The sequence below is a fragment of the Sebastes fasciatus genome, chromosome 4 (genome assembly GCF_043250625.1).
Source record: "Sebastes fasciatus isolate fSebFas1 chromosome 4, fSebFas1.pri, whole genome shotgun sequence".
In the NCBI taxonomy this organism is placed as follows: Eukaryota; Metazoa; Chordata; class Actinopteri; order Perciformes; family Sebastidae; genus Sebastes; species Sebastes fasciatus.
This window is the reverse complement of record NC_133798.1, coordinates 30,840,516-30,855,399: the sequence shown is the minus strand read 5'-3', so window position 1 is coordinate 30,855,399 and position 14,884 is coordinate 30,840,516. Positions and strand designations below refer to the sequence as shown.

The 14,884-nt window shown below is 39.5% G+C and overlaps 1 protein-coding gene across 1 annotated transcript in view; it reads left to right on the top strand.

Moving 5' to 3' along the window:
* Positions 1 to 12,204: 12,204 nt before the first annotated feature.
* The window catches only part of grm8b (glutamate receptor, metabotropic 8b), a 115,456-nt gene continuing 112,776 nt past the window's right edge, over positions 12,205 to 14,884 (top strand). The window contains exon 1 of the mRNA XM_074633557.1: positions 12,205 to 13,114. The gene's annotated coding sequence lies outside the window, so the exon portion shown is untranslated. The remainder of the gene's footprint in view (positions 13,115 to 14,884) is intronic.

Sequence of the window (14,884 nt, the reverse complement as noted above, 5' to 3'; positions counted from 1 at the left end):
CTCTGTGTGCCTTTCAAGCGTTGAAAAATGACATGCAAACGGCACCGGCACTGGGAAACCCAGATTACACAAAGCCGTTCCATCTATACGTAACAGAGAGAGCTGGATACGCATGTGCTGTACTAATGCAAAATACACCAACAGGCAAACAGCCATTAGCGTACTACAGTACTAAACTTGATAACATTGAAACTGGTTTGCCACCCTGCTACCAGGGACTGGCAGCAGCTGCATTTGCGTACCAAAAAGCTTCGTCACTCACTATGGGACACGCAGTGGTTCTGTATACGTCACATCAATTACATGCACTACTCACAAGTCCTCGATTTGTTTTGACGCAAGCTAGACGCACCGGATATGAGATATTGCTCTCCGTCCCAGAGCTCATCATCCAACGATGTAACACAGTAAACCCCGCAACAAAAATTGTTTTGCCAGTAGATGGCACACCACACGATTGTGTACAAACAACAGAGAAATTTATGCGAGCACGAAAAGACCTTCATAATCAGCCGATCCCAGCCGATCTCACATTGTTTGTAGATGGCTCATGTTTTCGTGACGCGACCGGAACCCGCGCAGGGTGCGGCGTAGAGTAATTGAATGACCAAGATGGTACCTTTACCACATTGCAGTCCCGCCAGGTTGATCAGCCCTGCTCTGCTCAATTAGCTGAAATCAAAGCTCTCGCAGCCGCCTGTACCTTGACCGCTGGTAAACGTCTTAAAGTTTATACAGACTCTGCCTACGCTTACGGAGTTTGTCATGTTCATGCTAACATTTGGAAACAGTGAGGATTCTTCAGAGCAGACAGCACTCCGTTAACGCATGGAGAAGCCATTTCTCATCTTTTGGAAGCATTGCATCTCCCAACTGCTCTAGCAATAATCAAATGTCCCGCACATCAAAAGACCAACTCTTTGATAGCTAAAGGAAATAATTTGGCAGATGAAGCTGCTAAACAGGCAGCACTGGGCTGCATAATAGCCCCGATACTCATAGCAGATGACTGTGCACCCCTAACCAATCTTAATTCCCTAATATTAGCTCAAGATAGGGTAACAGATGCTGAAAAATGTTTGTGGATACACAGAGGTGACACAAACTAAGACAGGACCTACAGTCTACCCCATTATAATCACCTGATATGGTTTTGTTTATAGATGGATCCTGTTACAGAGATGGACAGGACACTACTCTATAGTTCAAATGACGTCAGACAATTGCCATATGCTAGAAGGCGCCCCATGTGATCGACCATGCTTAGCTCAGTTAGCAAAACTAAAAGCTCTAACTCAAGCCTACACCCTTGCGGCAGGTAAAGAAGTTGATATATACACTGATTCGGCATACGCCCATGGAGTATGCTATTTGTTTAGAGCAGTGTGGGAAAAGTTGTGAGTTCATTAAAACAGATGGCTCGCCTATTCAACACCATACACAAATCCAGTTCCTTTTACTGGCCATGATGAAATCGTAACAAATTGTAATCGTAAAATGTGCGGCACACAGAAAAGACTAATCATTTATTACGAAATGTATTAACAAAACCGATGTAACTGCCCAAGTAGCGGCTTTGGCCTTCCCCACATCTATTCTAATCCTAAATAACATCGGCACCAGGAAAAAGTATCCCGTGTTTGAATGCTGCCTTGAAGACAAGGTCACGGAAACTGATCTACGCGACCTACAAAACACTGTCTCACCAACCGAAAGGGATCTTTGGGTGTCAAGGGGGGCGTCAACTAATGTGAAAGACCTATGTAGAAATCATGAAGGCCTCTTATTAGAGCCCTTTATTCTCTTGCACCTTATGATTCAGGATGCACATGGGTTTGCCCATGTGACAAGGGGGGAAGTGTTGAGGAAAATCGTAATGAGGAAAAAATCGAAATAGAATTAAATAAAATTTCTGGGCTCTAAATTGCTGGGCTCTAAATTTCTCCAAATTGTCGATGCAGCCATCAGCTGATGCAAAATATGCTTTAAAAAGTAACATGAGATGAGGTATTACCACTCCAGCAGGACACATACCCACTCCTAAAGGATCATTCCAACACCTGACAAAGTATTTTTGTAGATATATTCAAACCTGTAGGAGGCAATAGATGCATGTCAGTGGTGAAAGACAGGTTCAGTAGATGGGTAGAAGCAATACCAGCCAGATAAAGATGCCAACACTGTAACAAAGTTCTTGTGCAGAGATCATTCCTAGATTTGGTATAAATCAACTCAGACAACGGGAACAGTAAAAAACAATGTTCAAGAGAGCGAATGATGTGCTGAAAAGCAAGCTACTAACAATATGCATGTGCACGGAGTTAACTTGGGAAGCTACACTAACGCTTGCACTAATGGCAAACAGAGGATCTGCGCATAAGACCTCAAGCTTACGCTGCATAAACTGCTTACGGGTCGACCCATGCTTACGCCTGTATAACATACATGCCAAAGGCCCCTCATGGGATGTTTTTATGATAAATATGTAATTCTACATGAAACAAATGACTAATGTGCAAAGGAGTATCTATGCTCAGGTTGAATCATTACAGGAGGATGAGAAGGAGAAGGAGAAGAAAAAGGAAAGAGAGATCTGGTATACGTTAAAGTGGTCCTCATGACGTCACCCACAGCAGTCACAGTTGACGGAGAACCATCCTGGCAGTACCTAGAGGCCCAGGAATGCTCAACTCCTCCGAACAGACCGCCTGGTCAGAATCCCACATATTCTGTCCAGTCGGGGAGCTCGGACAACTCAAGCTATGAGTGCTGGCCGCTGGACACGGTGTCAGTGCATGGCTTCTCATCTGAAGGCAACGAGGACGAGGACTACAGCCCAGCTGAACCGCAGCCGTCAACTTCTCAGCCGGTGTCATCATCTCGTCCAACCGACAACCGAGAGAGGGACGTGCCGACCCCGCCTCCAGAGGAATCACCCTTTGCATCTGAGGACATCATCAAGCTTCTTGAGGCTCTTAACGTTGATGAAGCCTGGCCCCAAAATATTACCCACAAAACGCTCCAAATTGCCCTATGCAACTTGCCTGCTAACAAATACAGAAGGCTGAAATACCAGCTGAAATACCCATTACGAGGTATAGTGCACACCCTATGCGCTAGACAGATGAAGTACGACAAGAGTAGATACGCTAGAATAAGAAAATACCAACGAATGACTAACTTGACCTTTGAGGTTATGAAACTGACGACTGACAACAGAGTCCTCACCGACACCGTTAAGTTTCAGGAAACTGCCAATAGCGTACTCCGCAGGCAGATTCAGACCCAGGAGACTACCATAGCTGAGTCGACAGTAGAGATAGCTCAGTTAAAAGCAGAAGTATTCAGAACAGAGATAGTGTTGACACATTACCGACGCCTGAGATACACCATGTCAGGAGCTAATGCTCGTAGGTTATAGGAAATGAGTGGGAGTTACTGTAAGCAGTCGACAGTTCAGACTGAACTCTTAGACTTGCCGCCACTGATTTGGAACCCCCTTTTATATGATAATAGAAGTAAATGTACCCGCACCAGGTCAAATTTTAAGCCAAAGAAAATTGTTCCATTTGATCCCCGGACTCCTTATGATAGAAATAAGTTACTGTAAACACCGTACATGGCCTTATGACTCAGGAAGTAGTTTATCTTGACACAATTACCATACGTCAGTCATATTCCTGTCCCAAAGCATGTCTACACCAGTGCCAGTTACCCGCACTGCATCTGTTGACAGCCCTGCCCCTGGAAAATAATGCCCCAGACCTAAATGAACTCATTCCCTTTGTCTCCATACATGGTTGCTATAGTATTAGATGAAAATGGCATTACGGAGGCCCCCACCCTCAGACACTACTTGTCGGGAACAGCCCTGGCACGTGAACTCATTCGGCCCATCATGGACTCTAGATCTCTGGATGATCCCCAAATTCCGCAGTTTGTCATTGACACAAGCTGTACAGGACACTAAAGTAACCCCTCCAAAAAGAAGAGGAGGCGATGGAGACATAAACGTAAATGTCCTCCTCGCTGATCAAGAGACTTTCTACCAACTACACTGTCATCATGTGTGTGTCACTGTTTGCTTTTCACGAGCAACATCCCTTTCACAATGGACTTTTTGAGTAACTTAGATAATTATTCACATTTTATTCTTATACGATATATTCTTATATTCAATGTATGATTTATATATTTTCCTTAGAGTAACTACATAAACCTTGGCAAGGTGCTAAGTATCCTCAGTTGTGTTTTTAACCCAATTGATGTATGATGTTGCATGCTTACACTTACACGTAGTATTTTATTATGTGGGACTTTATAGTCCCAAAGGGAGGAATGAGGAAGCAATCCCTTTTAAACTATATAAAAATGTGATAAACAATGATAAAAGTATTAATCCTATAACACTGTTTTTACTACTGAAACAGCATACAATCATAGTGCTGCTGTATTGATCCCAGTGCTGTAATACTCACACTGGCCACTGTAACTCACAGCTCTAGTGATGTAATGCTGATCCAAGCAACCTTGCAGCTGCAGGGGGCCCAAAACAGGGAATCTGGCAGAGGAGGTACCAAGATCATATGTATGGCAGAGGTCATATGCTGATTAGTAGGACAGAGACCAGTAGAATTGAGGAATACCACAATTTACGATGACAGGAAAATAGGAGGTGAGTTCTTTGTTCCAAGTATATAAGGTTATGATCTAAAGACCGCGGGCAGTTGCGTCCGGGCAGACGTGTCCGGACCTGCTCGGGTTTTGGTTGTTTGTGTCTGTTGATATTAAACACGATGAAAACTCTGCTTTTTGCAAAATACTTGTACAGCATCATGTGATTCATTTGAGTAACCTGTGTTGACTTTCTGACTCCATTAAAATTGAACCTGAAGAACATTGAGCTGGGATCTCTGCCGTTCCTGGCCCAAGGCTTGAGATTTCCAGACTCAACAGTCCAAGATCACACCCAGATTACAGCAGCCTGTAAACTACCAAGACACATTTTACAGATTTGTCTACACATTTAGAGATTCTTTTAAACATTTACAAATCTACACGTTTGCAAATCTGATTCCACACACACGGATTGAGATACAGTTACACAACTCTCCACACTCATTTGCAAATAGTTTTGCTACCATAATGGCCCCATACTTTATCCTCTACAATACTGAGGACAATCTTTGTTGATATGCATGTTAATATAAAGCATGAAAATTAAAACAAATCCCAACTCTATCAACAATGTATAACACTTTTCTGACATGTTTTCCTGCGGCAGATGGCCTACAGAGTCCTGGAGCAGCATCCTCAGGTCCTCGGCAGCAGGATCGCCATGTTGGGTCTTTCGTTGGGCTCCAGTTTCATCCTCAACATGGCGGTTTACTCCCAAATTGTAAAGGTAAAATGGCTAGCTTTAAGTTACTCATCATCTTGATGCAGCTTAATGTAGCTCTACTAGTTTAAAGCTACAGTGGGTAGAAATTGAAGAAAAATGATTAAAAAAAGTTATTTTATAAAATGGTCACTATATCCTGACAGTAGTGCATGAGACAGGTAATCTGAAGAAGACATTTTTCAGACTGTTTTTTTTGGAATTTTTTCAGACTTTAGTTTTCAGATGTTTTTCAGACTTTTCTTTTCAAACATTTTTCAGAACTTTTTTTTTTTTCGGAATTTCTTCAGACTTTATTTTTCAAACTTTTTTCACACTGTTTTTTTCGGAATTTTTTCAGACTTTATTTTTCAAACGTTTTTCAGATTTTTTTTCAGACTTTTTCCTGACTTTATTTTTCAGACCTTTTTTCTGACTTTTCTTTTCGAACATTTTTCAGAACTTTTTTTTTCAGACTCTTTTCAGACTGTTTTTTCAGACTTTTTTCAGACTTTTTGTTCATACATTTTTCAGACTTTATTTTTCAGACGTTTTTCAGACTTTTTTTCAGACTTTATTTTTCAGACTTTTTTTTCTCAGACTGTTTTTTCAGACTTTTCTTCGGAATTTTTTCAGACTTTATCTTTCAGACGTTTTTGAGACTTTTTTTTAGATTTTTTTGAGAATTTTTTTGAGACTTTTTATTCAGACTTTTCAGAATTTATTTTCGGATTTTATTCAGCCTTTATTTTTCAGACGTTTTTCAGACTTTTTTTCAGACTTTTTTTTCAGACTTTTTTTCAAACTTTTTGTTCAGACTTTTTTCAGACTTTTTTCAGACTGTTTTTTCAGAATTCTTTTCAGACTTTTTTTCAAACTTTTTTTTACAGAATTTTTTCAGACTTTTTTCAGACATTTTGTTCAGACATTTTTCAGACTTTTTTTTTGGATTTTTTTCAGATTTTATTCAGACTTTATTTTTCAGACGTTTTTCAGACTTTTATTTCAGACTTTTTTTTCAGACTTTTTTTTCAGACTTTTTTTCAGACTTTTTGTTCAGACATTTTTCAGACATTTTTTCAGACTGTTTTTTCAGACTTTTGTTTCAGACGTTTTTCTGACTTTTTTTTACAGATTTTTTTCAGAATTTTTGTTCAGACATAATTTTTCAGACTTTTTTTTTCAGACTGTTTTTTTCAGACTGTTTTTTCAGACTTTATTTTTCAGACTTTTTTTCCAGACTTTTTTTTCAGACGTTTTTTAGACTTTTTTTCAAACTTCTTTTTCAGACTTTTTTTTCAGACTCTTTTTTCAGACTGGTTTTTCAGACTTTTTTCAGACTTTTTTTCAAAAACAAATTTCAGACTTTTTTCAGACTTTTTGTTCATACATTTTTCAGACTTTTTTTTTCAGACTGTTTTTTCAGACTTTTCTTCGGAATTTTTTCAGACTTTATCTTTCAGACGTTTTTGAGACTTTTTTTGAGACTTTTTTTGAGACTTTTTTTGAGACTTTTTGTTCAGACTTTTTATTCAGACTTTTTTTCAGAATTTATTTTCGGATTTTATTCAGCCTTTATTTTTCAGACTTTTTTTCAGACTTTTTTTTCAGACTTTTTTTAGACTGTTTTTTCAGAATTCTTTTCAGACTTTTTTTCAAACTTTTTTTACAGAATTTTTTCAGACTTTATTCAGACATTTTGTTCAGACATTTTTCAGACATTTTTTTCGGATTTTATTCAGAATTTTTTTCAGACTGTTGTTTCAGACGTTTTTCTGACTTTTTTAACAGATTTTTTTCAGACTTTTTTCAGACTTTTTGTTCAGACATAATTTTTCTGACTTTTTTCAGACCTTTTTTCTGACTTTTCTTTTCGAACATTTTTCAGAACTTTTTTTTTCAGACTCTTTTTTTCAGACTGTTTTTTCAGACTTTTTTTCAAAAAAAAATTTCAGGCTTTTTTCAGACTTTTTGTTTACACATTTTTCAGACTTTATTTTTCAGACGTTTTTCAGACTTTTTTCAGACTTTATTTTTCAGACTTTTTTTCTCAGACTGTTTTTTCAGACTTTATTTTTCTGAATTTTTTCAGACTTTATTTTTCAGACGTTTTTCAGAGTTTTTCTTCAGACATTTTTCAGACTTTTTTTCGGATTTTATTCAGACTTTATTTTTCAGTCGTTTTTCAGACTTTTATTCCAGACTTTTTTTCAGACTTTTTGTTCAGACATTTTTCAGACTTTTTTTCGCACTGTTTTTTCAGACTATTTTTTACAGATTTTTTTCAGACTTTTTGTTAAGACATTTTTTAGACTTTTTTTTCAGACTGTTTTTTTCAGACTTTTTCCTGACTTTATTTTTCAGACCTTTTTTCTGACCTTTCTTTTCGAACATTTTTCAGAACCTTTTTTTTTCAGACTTTTTTCAGACTTTTTTTCAAAAACAAATTTCAGACTTTTTTCAGACTTTTTGTTCATACATTTTTCAGACTTTATTTTTCAGACGTTTTTCAGACTTTTTTTCCGACTTTATTTTTTCGGAATTTTTTCAGACTTTATTTTTCAGACGTTTTTCAGAGTTTTTCTTCAGACATTTTTCAGACTTTTTTTCGGATTTTATTCAGACTTTATTTTTCAGTCGTTTTTCAGACTTTTATTCCAGACTTTTTTTCAGACTTTTTGTTCAGACATTTTTCAGACTTTTTTTCGCACTGTTTTTTCAGACTATTTTTTACAGATTTTTTTCAGACTTTTTGTTAAGACATTTTTTAGACTGTTTTTTTTGTAATTTTTTCAGACTTTATTTTTCAGACTTTATTTTTCAGACTTTTTTTCCCAGACTTTTTTTTCAGACGTTTTTTAGACTTTTTTTCAAACTTCTTTTTCAGACTTTTTTTTCAGACTTTTTCCTGACTTTATTTTTCAGACCTTTTTTCTGACTTTTCTTTTCGAACATTTTTCAGAACTTTTTTTTTCAGACTGTTTTTTCAGACTTTTTTTCAAAAATAAATTTCAGACGTTTTGTTCATACATTTTTCACTTTATTTTTCAGACGTTTTTCAGACTTTTTTTCCAGACTTTTTTTTCAGACTTTTTTCAAAGTTTTTGATCAGACATTTTTCTGACTTTTTTTCAAACTTTTTTTTCCAGATTCTTTTCAGACTTTTTTCAGACTTTTTGTTCAGACATAATTTTTCAGACTTTTTTTTTCAGACTGTTTTTTCAGACTTTATTTTTCAGACTTTTTTTTCCAGACTTTTTTTTCAGACGTTTTTTAGACTTTTTTTCAAACTTCTTTTTCAGACTTTTTTTTCAGACTTTTTCCTAACTTTATTTTTCAGACCTTTTTTCTGACTTTTCTTTTCGAACATTTTTCAGAACTTTTTTTTTCAGACTGTTTCAGCTGAACTGCTGCTGTTTGTCTCTGAGCAGGTGGGACGACTCAAGTGTCCTCTGTTGGTGGTTGTAGGTGAGGACGATCAGAACTGGCCTGCCTACGAGTCTGCAATGGACGTGAGTTTACTGACATGACAACATGGCGTTTCTATGCTTTTTTGCATAGAAACTGTTACACTAGTCCCAAACACGTCATGAAACCATCTGAGAAATATGATAAGATTTTGACTTCCTGTTTTCCAGATGAAGGAGATGATGAAGCAGGCGGGGAACAGCCACCTGCTGACTGTCCTGTCGTACCCGAACGCCGGTCACCTGATCGAACCTCCGTACACACCGTTCTCCCGAGCCAGCACCTTCAGAACAGTCAGCCCCACACCTCAGACGGGTAGGTTGACCCTCAAACTGAGAAGATTTATCTGTGAATGATTCAAAGTTAAGGTGCCAAAATCAGGACTTGAGTTTGGAGGTGTGACAGCTGTTTCAGTTGCCTGTTGTCTTTGCAGTGGTGGTTCTGTGGGGCGGCGAGACGGTGGGACATTCTCACGCTCAGGAAGACGCCTGGAGGAAGATGTTGGTCTTTCTGAAGGAGCATCTGTACGGCATCACAAACCCTGGTGCAACTTCATTTTCCCGCCTGTAACCAAGGCAACAACTGATGAAGAGCTACTTCGGGAGCATGAAATGTTCCTGGTTGTATTACTACAAAACATGAAGAACTGTGTTTTTCAAAAACTAGAAAAAAAGAAAAAACACAACAACTTACACATGTATACAAGATAAAAAGAGTTGATTCAGACACCAAATGTATTTATATTTGAAATAGTTTTGGCCCCAAAAGAAGAAAAATTAAATGACTCAAACTTCTATTTAGTCGATGTCCCCTGAAAGGATCTTTCTTGTCTTTAAGGAGGGGTGGTGGATGGGTCAAACAAACACAGGACTTTTAATCAGGGGACCGGCATTCGTGTCCCGTATGAAACCAGTATGTTATAAGCGTGCTTATTTTAAGCCAACCAATGATGCTTTTTCGAACCCTAAACACCTAAACCTAACTGCCACCGTGTTACAACATTGTTCCTTTTGAGTATGAATGTACTTATTGTTTTATTGTTTTGGATAAAAGCTTCCAAAGATATTCACTTTACAATGAGAGAAAACCGAGAAAATCATTAAATCCTCACACAGGAGAAGCTGACACCTGAGAATAGTTGAGACTTTTTGATTGATAAATGAATAAACTGATTGATGAATTATCAAGATATAGATAGATTTTCTGTGGATTCATAAAGACAGAGATCTTTTCAGGCATCTGGAAGAATCTGAGAATTTCAGTCAAAGAAACACACAGTATATACAGTATATGACAAACTGGTTACATGAAGCTTGAGCGGGTAGAAGGAAGGGGCACTGGAGAAAGGGAGAATGGAGTTCAGCTTTGTTTCACCCAGATAAGATGAGCCCAGCAAGTGAAACTGTTGCTACAAATCAGAGCACAAGGTCAGACTTTTCTCAGAAAGAAATGGAACCGATGTTCCACACAGTGGTATTATTTCATTGTAAGACTTTTACTTGTAACAGTGTATTTTCACAGTGTGTTATTTGTACTTTTACTAATCTGAATGCTTCCTCCACCACTGCCAATGCCTACTGCAAATTACCATCAGGGAGGCATACTTAGTACGTAGTAGGTTTAATGTACATATGTGAGTCCACTACAGTTGATCTGATGCTGGACTGTTCAGTTCACTGCTGTTAGATATGAGTTAAATGGGCAACGCTTGAAAAAACAAAAACATTAGTGCTTAAATTAAAAATGAGATATGAAAAGTCAGCGTGGTGGTCGTTCTTAAAACTCAAACTCCTTCATTTTTAAATAAATGAATCTTTCATTTTTGGTACAGTGTCATCAAAATATGATAAACTCTTGCTGTGAGCATGTTTCTTTTAAGATAAGATAGAGATAAGCCTGTATTGATTCCCAGAGGGGAAATGCAGCAGAACAAAGACAGAAATAAATGTAGATAAATAAAAAAAAATGAATAAGATGCAAAACTAAAATAGAATAGAAGTAAAAAATAGGAACTATACAAGAGGAATTAATCACACAAATACAAGGCAAAAGAGAGGTGGTTGTGACGTGATTAATGGCAGCAGTCAATGGCGTATAGATAATTTGAATAATAATATTTAACATGAATAAGTAATGATCCTTCGTGTTTGTCTTTATTAATATGGGATTATTAAAGGGACTGTTTGTAACTTTTTACACGTATAAATCTACCAGGTCGGTTTCCTATGCGCGCTCGCGTGTGGCCGAAGTCTCTGCTCTGCTGCCTGTTTACCTTCACTCACACACCGTGCGCGTTCTCGCTGTCTCGCTCCACCTCTACATGTGCATGCGCGCACACTCCACACTGCAGAAGACTTCGTAGCTCTGAGAATATCTAGTGAATGTACAGTGGATGTTTGTGCAGAAATAAATGCTGCAGCTCCTCCAGACCAACAGAGGTTTCCTGTGTCTTGTGAAGTGACGGGGCTCCGCAGTGAGAAACGTTATCGTCTCTGACCGGATGCCGGTGTCTCCCTCCAGCACCTGGTCAGAGACGATAACGTTTCTCTTCCTCCGGGGCTGAGGCAGGAAAAGCCAACACTAGGATCAGCAGTGATTCATGGAGAGACCTTCGTCTGGTCAGCTAACATTACTGCCAAGCACGTGAAATATAGAGTGATATTGTGGTTTTAGCTGACGTGTGTCGCCTCACTGGTCCTAGTGTTGGCTTTTCCTGCCTAAGTGCAGGCTGAAGCAGCGGCGCTCTGCAGCGTGTCTCCCTGCTCTCTCCTCCCGCAGAGAGAGCAGGGAGAGCAGAGGGAGCAGAGGAGACACTGGCACCCGGTCGGTAACGAAAGGGTAACGTTACTAGCTAAGGAGCTCCGTCACTTCACAAGACACAGGAAGCCTCTGTTGGTCTGGAGGAGCTGCAGCATTTTTTTTCTGCACAAACGTTTTTTCTGCACTAACGTCCTCTGCACTAACGTCCACTGTACATTCACTAGATATTCTCAGAGCTAAACTAACTCTTCTGCAGTGAGGAGTGAGCGCGCGTTCACGTCTAGAGGTGGAGCGAGCTGAGAACGCGCGCGCTCTCTGAGCGAAGGCAGGCAGGCAGAGTTGGAGAGGCAGCGGCCACACGCGAACGCGCATATGTGAGCGCGCATGTGTGACGACCCACTACATTTATGCGCGTACAAAGTTACAAATAGTCCCTTTAATATGGGATTATTTATATTAATAATTCAATACATTCAGCATATGAGTATTATTTTAAGACATACCCAAGACTTATAATAATAATATAATAATCAAACCACTGATTCCTTAAATCAGTCATGAGAAATCAATGAAGAAGAGTAGATGGAGGTCTTTTGATGAAGCTGTTGGTGTAGTTGCTGTGTTGGTCCTCTGGGGGGCGTCCTGCCTCCATCTGTGCTGCTCCACCTCCACCTCCCAGCAGCTTCTCTCTCCCTCTGACAGGCTGCATGATGAAGCTCATCAACTTCAATCTGTTCCTGCACGAGGTGCGCACACACAAAACGCGCGCTTCCATTCTCGGACGCACTTTCCTCTCCATCAGTACCAGGGACCAGGATCATGCTGAGACCGGCTCTTGGTGTGCCCCTCAGACTCCCATCAGCCTGGACTCTGGTGGTGTGGCTGCTGGTGTGATGAGCCTGAGAGCCTCCAGTGTCTCCTGTGACGCAGGACTTGCCGCGCCGCGCCGCGCCAAAACGCAACGCGCAACTTCGGAGAGCTGCGAGAAGCGACAAGAAAGACGCGCGTCCGTGACTTTTAGTCTTCTGTCTGTCTGTTAAGATGTCTTTACTCACTGTGGTGACCAGTCCGACACACTGATCTATCTGAGAGCGACCGTGTGGAGGAGAGGAACCCGGGCTCCGGAGCGTCATCCCCCGGCGGCAAAGCAGCAGAGCAGCGTGGGAGTCGAACCGACACCTGCAGGAGATCCGGAGCGTCAGAAAGAAAGATCTGCTGTTTGGAGGAATTTAGAGCTTCTCATTCGGGACCAGGAACAGCTGTGCTCTGCAACTGCAGGGGACAGAGAAAAAAAAAAGTGGATTTGGATTTAATTCTTGTTTTGTTGTTGTTGTTGTTGTTTTGCTGGATGGATGGTGATGGTGACGCGGAGCCGGATCGAGTCCCAGCGGAGGAATTTAGAGGGACATGTTTTGTGTGATGTGACAAACGCTGGAGACAGAAAACATCTCTCTGACCTGTGACACCGAGAGAGGAAACACACCTGCTCCTGCTGCGGAGAGAGAAAAGGTACCTGAACACATGACATTTACAAATTTACAGCCTAATCAATCAATCAATCATTAATCAATCAATCAATGTCCAATTAAAGAGCTGACTGCAGATTATTAACATGATCTGTTATTCCTGATTTCTTGGGATGGGACCATGTCAGAGATAGGAGCTCTCACTGTGTCATCTTTAATTATTGTTTTGTAAATCCACCAGTAATATCAATCAATGAATGTATCGATCAGTATAGCCTATCAATCAACAATGAGGCACTCCTCAGACGGCTGCATGTTGTTGTCTGTTTCTGCAGGTTTCAGATCAGATTAATTATTTCTAATATCAGCTGATTCTGCTGGAATGCAACTTGAGCTCGTGCTGATTTGCGCGCGCGCGCTCGGGTGTGTGTGTGTGTGTGTTTAACGTCTGTGTTCGTGCGCACTTATGAGGATGGATGTCTACGTATTTTCTTTTATTTTTTTAGCGCGCGTATTTAGGGTGGTGCGCGTGTGTAAAGGTGGCGTGTGTGCGCATGGATTACATCTGTATTTGCCTGAGGATGAGTGTGTGTGTGTGTGTGCTTGAGAAATTATATTTAAGACAGGAGAGAGATGGAGGGATGTATATGTGCAGGAAAAAAAAAAGATCAGATAGAAGGAAACTCCCAATTTAACAATCTGTTCACTTTTAGTAATTTAAAGGTCCCATATTATAAAAGAGTGTGATTTTCATGTTTTTTTTATTATAAAGCAGGCTTAAGTCCTATATAAATACTGTGAAAGTATCGAAACACTCAATCCACAGAGAAATACACACAGCCCGTGTTCAGAAACTCTGCATTTGAAATAAGCTGTCAGGATTTCTGCCCATTTGTGATGTCACAAATATACAATATTTAGACCATTGACACAATTTTAAACGTAAACATTCTAAATGTGTCCCAGTTTATTTCCTGGTTGCAGTGTATGTGAATATCATCAGCTGACAGGAAGTACACATGGACCCAAGCTGTTGCCTAGCAACGCAATTCCGTTGCAATTCCGTTGCAATTCCGTCAAAATGTGCTAAAACAGAGCGTTTCAGACGGAGGGTAAATACAGGCATATTCTGGCTGACAGTATGAGGAAAATAAAGTTTTTTTTTAACATTACAGTATGTAAACATTTTCTAGTAGAAACACAAAATACAAGCATGAACCTGAAAATGAACACGATATGGGTCCTTTAACGAAAAGTCTGTGGACACCATGCAGCCACACAGAATGTATGTATGTAAAAGTCAAACATGTCGTCCTCCAAACAGATTTGTTAATGTTTCCTTTGGCTCCGGTTAGTTGCAGAGGTCAGGGAGAAGGATGGGTCAATAAAACATCAGACTTTAAAACTGTCAACTTTGCTTTTATTTTAAAGCATCACCAATATCCTTCCATAACCACGTAAGCTTGTTTATTATTTTAAGGATTTTTGCTAACGGCTCTGTGAGACTGTATTTAGGCACAGTGCAGGCTGGTCTCATACACCGTTTGTTGCTATACCTACGGAAAGTAATGCACTGTAATTCGTGTATATCCCACAAAATCAATTTGTATATGTAATACGCTCAGTTTTAAAGCAAGAGTGGAGATACTGGTATCATTTGAAACTACAAAAAACCAAAAGAATCCAATGGTACCAACCATGTCATACCAGCTTGTTGGATAAGAGGTTAAATAACACTCTGAACTTGTGCTAAATTTTGGCAAGGAAAAACTGACATGGCCATTTTCAAAGGGTCCCTTGACCTCTGACCTCA